Raw genomic sequence first — 5,324 nt, forward strand, 5'->3', positions numbered from 1 at the left:
GCATAAAACCAGAGATTGAAATGAGCACAGATAAAGTTCCTTAAGTCAAATATGGAATAGACAAGAGCTACTCCTTGCTCAACGAAATGGACTCAACACCGCATATTAAAAGCCTAAGAATGTACCTGACTAGTAAGTATCTTAAAACCTATGGATTGCTATGTCTCCAAAAGAGAATCAAGCATGTGTACAGGGGCATAAACGCAGCAGTGATAGGATTGGAGAGTTTCGGTGAGCAAATGAAGACCCTTTGAAGTCATATTGCATGGTACCCATTCCACGGGTTTCAACTACCCAGGTTTAAGGTATTCTGCCTTCAGCTAAAACATGCATGTGGAACCTAGAGTATGATAAACCATGTGATCGGGAGACGTGTTCAAATATGTCTCAGTTTTCGTACCCTGGTACTCGGGTGCAACATTCCAGACACTTTACTAACACTCTCCCGACTTGGAGAGTCAGTCCCTTTAACCTCCTGTTTGGCCCAGTTTGCAATTTCTGCGGAAGATGAACAGGAATAGCGAGAACCAATGAGAGGCTAGCTGGAGGTGTCTGGACGGGCAAATTTAACTCTCATTTCCCACCAGGAAGAGGAATTAAGCAAAGGCTCAGCGTGCCGGGCCGGAACCAGATTAGGGCCTGAAGCCATCCTGCAGTGTTGCGGCCAGGTCACAAGAAAGCGAGTTGAAGAAAGGAGCTCAGGGGCACTGTAATTCACAAACCTGCAGAGTTATAAATGACAGCTATCGTCCAAAAATAGACTGAAGTAAGGCTGCCAAGAGGACTTGAAAGCGGGGCAGAATTGCAGGAAACCGATTTCAGGAGGTAGACTGGAATTGCATTGAAAGCATAGGAAAAGAGGCAGAACGTCCACAATGATGCACTTGGCCAAAAAGGGTGTATGCGTTTTTTCCTGAATATATTCAGGAAAAAACGCATACGCCCTTTTTGGCCAACCAAGCAAGCTTGCAAAGGAAATCTGCACTACAATGAAGTCTCACTTCCCCCCGGTCAAAAGGGCCATCTGAAAAAAGTGTAAAATCCAGAAAGGCAGGACAGGCCATGGAGAACTGGGAGCCTTGTTATGCTGATGGGCGGGATGTAAATTGCCACAGACACTCGGGAGAAGTGTATGGTGTTTCCTGAAACATCGAAAAAACAAAGCAACAGAGCCTAGGGCACTTCCTCTTATGGTCCTATAGCTTAGGGAAATTAAAATCAAAAAGACACAGCCACCCCAAAGTTTGGGACGCCTCTGTTTACAAGAACCTCATTTACCGTACAAGTTCAACATCGCAGAAAGTGAAAAATGGATAAAGAAGTTGTGGTATTTACTTACAAAGCAATATCACTCAGCAATGAAATCTATGTCATCAGGCCCTTAGCAGCACAATGAGTGGATTCAGGTATGATGATTCTAACTGAAATAAGTCACACAGAAAAAGAAACATCATAAGATATCAGTAATACACGGAATGTAAACTTGGCTACACAGGAACTGAATTACAGAACAGAACAGGCTCTCAAATTTAGAAAACCAACTTATGCTTGCTTAAGGGGAAAGGTGAGTTGGGGTGCTGCATAAAACCAGAGATTGAAATGAGCACAGATAAAGTTCCTTAAGCCAAATATGGAATAGACAAGAGCTACTCCTTGCTCAACGAAATGGATTCAAAACCCGATATTAAACGCCTAAGAATGTACCTGAGTAGTAAGTATCTTAAAACCTATGGATTGCTATGTCTCCAAAAGAGAATCAAGCGTGTGTACAGGGGCATAAACGCAGCAGTGATAGGATTGGAGAGGTTCGGTGAGCAAATGAAGACCCTTTGAAGTCATATTGCATGGTACCCATTCCACGGGTTTCAACTACCCAGGTTTAAGGTATTCTTCCTTCAGCTAAAACATGCATGTGGAACCTAGAGTATGATCAACCATGTGATCGGGAGACGTGTTCAAATATGTCTCAGTTTTCGTACCCTGGAACTCGGGTGCAACATTTCAGACGCTTTACTAACAGTCTCCCGACTTGGAGAGTCAGTCCCTTTAAATTCCTGTTTGGCCCAGTTTGCAATTTCTGCGGAAGATGAACAGGAATAGCGAGAACCAATGAGAGACTAGCTGGAGGTGTCTGGACGGGCAAATTTAACTCTCATTTCCCACCAGGAAGAGGAATTAACCAAAGGCTCAGCATGCCATGCCGGAACCAGATTAGAGGCTGAAGCCATCCTGCGGTGTTGCGGCCAGGTCACAAGATAGCGAGTTGAAGAAAGGAGCTCAGGGGCACTGTAATTCACAAACCTGCAGAGTTATAAATGACAGCTATCGTCCAAAAATAGACTGAAGTAAGGCTGCCAAGAGGACTTGAAAGCGGGGCAGAATTGCAGGAAACCGATTTCAGGGGGTAGACTGGAATTGCATTGAAAGCATAGGAAAAGAGGCAGAGCGTCCACAATGATGCACTTGGCCAAAAAGGGCGTATGCGTTTTTTCCTGAATATATTCAGGAAAAAACGCATACGCCCTTTTTGGCCAACCAAGCAAGCTTGCAAAGGAAGTCTGCACTACAATGAAGTCTCACTTCCCCCCGGTCAAAAGGGCCATCTGAAAAAAGTGTAAAATCTAGAAAGGCAGGACAGGCCATGGAGAACTGGGAGCCTTGTTATGCTGATGGGCGGGATGTAAATTGCCAACAGACACTCGGGAGAAGTGTATGGTGTTTCCTGAAACATCTAAAAAACAAAGCAACAGAGCCTAGGGCACTTCCACTTATGGTCCTATAGATTAGGGAAATTAAAATCAAAAAGACACAGCCACCCCAAAGTTTGGAACGGCTCTGTTTACAAGAACCTCGTTTACAGTACAAGTTCAACATCGCAGAAAGTGAAAAATGGATAAAGAAATTGTGGTATTTACTTACAATGCAGTATCACTTAGCAATGAAATCTTTGTCACCAGCCCGTACCAGCATAATGAGTAGATTGAGGCACGATGATTCTAAGTGAAATAAGTCACACAGAAAAAGAAACATCATAAGGTATCACTAATACACGGAATGTGAACTTGGCTACACATGAACTGAATTACAAAACAGAACAGGGTCTCAAATTTAGAAAACCAACTTATGCCTGCTTTAGGGGGAAGGGGAGTTGGGGTGCTGCATAAAAGCAGAGTTTGAAATTAGCACAGATACCGTTCCATAATCAAATATGTAATAGACAAGACCTACCCCTTGCTCAACGAAATGGATTCAACAATGAGGTATCACCTCACACCTGGTAGAATAGGCATCATAGAAAATCTACAAACAAAAAATGCTGGAAAGTGTGTGGAGAAAAGGAACCCTCTTCCACTATTGTTGGGAATATAAATTGATACAGTCATTATGGAGAACAATATGGAATTTCTTAAGAAACTAACAATAGAATTACCATATGATACAGCAATCCCTGTACTGGACATATACCCAGACAAAACCATAAATCAAAAAGAGTCATTCACCGCAATGTTCATTGCATCACTATTTACAATATCGAGGTAATGGAAGCAACCTAAATGCCCACAGACAGACGAATGCATAAAGCTGTGGTACATATATAAAATGGAATATTACTAAGCCATGAAAAGGAATGAAATTGGGTCATTTGTAGAGACGTCGATGGATCTAGAGACTGTCATACAGAGTGAAGTAAGTCAGAAAGAGAAAAACAAATCTTGTATATTCATGCATATATGTGGAACCTAGAAAAACTGTACAGATTAACCATTTTGCAAGGCATAAATAGAGCAACAGATGTAGACAACAAACGTATGGACAATAAGGGGGGAAAGCTGTTAGGGGGGTGGTGGTGGGAGGAGTTGAGAGACTGGGATTGGCATGTATACATTTATATGTATAAAATAGATAACCAATAAGAACCTGCTGTATAAAAATATAAAATAAAATTCAAAATTAAAAAGAAATAAAATTTAAAAAATAAAACAGAAAAAACAATTATTCCCTGCACATGCATGTATTTATATGAATAAATTATTTCCATGCTTATATCTGTAAATACAAAAAAGAGGAATAAAATCTACCTTGAACCAAAAACGGAAAAGAGAAAAAAACACAGAACCCACCAGTTACACAGAGGAAAACCGTATCAGGGCACTTGCTCCAGTTGTAAACAATTCTGAAGTTGGTCAGTGGTGGGGAATCGTCTCCCATTCAGCCAGCAGCCCCCACGCAACAAGCGTCCTCATTGCAAAGCTGGGGCACCGTGCTGAGGCATCTGTGAGTAAATGTGAGCTGAGCCCCAGGCCAGTTGCTGCTGAACTATTCCCACCCGTCCCAGGTAAAACACCTGAATATATACAAGGACTTGAAAGCCTAGAGGAAGGGCCATAGAGCCACACAAGTGACAGCATGCCGGCCGACTTGGTGCCTGCAGGCCAGCCAGGATGGTCCTGGCCCTGGGTGCTCTTCTGGAAGATTTCCATTTCCCTGCCTGAGATACCCGTCCTGTCCCTGCCCCCACTGCTTTTTTCCTTCCTCACCTCTGCCCAGGGAGAAATTCCAGCAGCAGGTATGGGTGACACATCCTCTTCTTTAGCAGGTGGCAGCCTGGCAACTGCTGCAGAAAGTCCAGCAGAGCCCCACTCACACTGGGCCACCCACAAAGCCGTGGCCTCTCACTCCCTCCTACCAGCCCAGCCCCGAGACTGCTGACAGGGCAGAGAAAATGGTGTCAGGCACGGCTGCAGGGGCTCTTGCTGCCTGGAGTGGTATTTATATTGATCTCAACCCAGGCACACCTGGGGAGGGCTGGCCGGCACGGTAAGGCTGCCCAGCTCAGCCAATCATCACCCCTCAGGGGCTCACAGTTGCAGAAAATGGAACTTGCTGAACCGGCCAGGTCCAAGGAACAGGTGTGGGCTCCTGAGAGTCAGGATAGACAAGGGGCTGCAGCTTTGGCTTGTTTTCTAATCATTTTATCTGGCCCATGAGTGGGAGACAACTTCAAGAAAACCCTCTCCTAATGAGAGGAACCCAGGAGTCAGGGAGAGGAGGGGTGGGTGGTGGTTGGAGACAGAGGCCTGGTGCCCCGGGTGCAGTGGAAGTCTCTGGAAGACCAGGTGGAGGGAGGCCTCACGGAGTGATGCCCAGGGTCACAGACCTGTCGCAGCTGCTGTTTGTTAGTTCAAGTCCTGCTCTGAGGTGCTCTGTGTCAGCTCTGAACGACAGGTGAGCTGGGGGTGCTCTGCAATGAGGGCTATGTGCACAGTTCCTGTGTGCCCAGCCCTGCCACGGTACCTGCAAGGGTAGCTCTGTATCCTGGGAGG

At 45.0% G+C, this 5,324-nt stretch overlaps 1 long non-coding RNA gene across 1 annotated transcript; it reads right to left on the reverse strand.

Annotated features, from left to right (window-relative positions):
• Nucleotides 1–2,916: 2,916 nt before the first annotated feature.
• On the reverse strand, nt 2,917–4,204 carry LOC307181259. The gene is made up of 3 exons (XR_013826243.1): nt 4,122–4,204; nt 3,229–3,300; nt 2,917–2,996 (listed from the first exon to the last, which is right to left on the reverse strand). It is a non-coding gene; the product is annotated as an uncharacterized lncRNA (long non-coding RNA).
• Nucleotides 4,205–5,324: the final 1,120 nt, after the last annotated feature.

The sequence above is a fragment of the Stenella coeruleoalba genome (assembly GCF_951394435.1).
Source record: "Stenella coeruleoalba genome assembly, contig: scaffold_374, whole genome shotgun sequence".
In the NCBI taxonomy this organism is placed as follows: domain Eukaryota; kingdom Metazoa; phylum Chordata; class Mammalia; order Artiodactyla; family Delphinidae; genus Stenella; species Stenella coeruleoalba.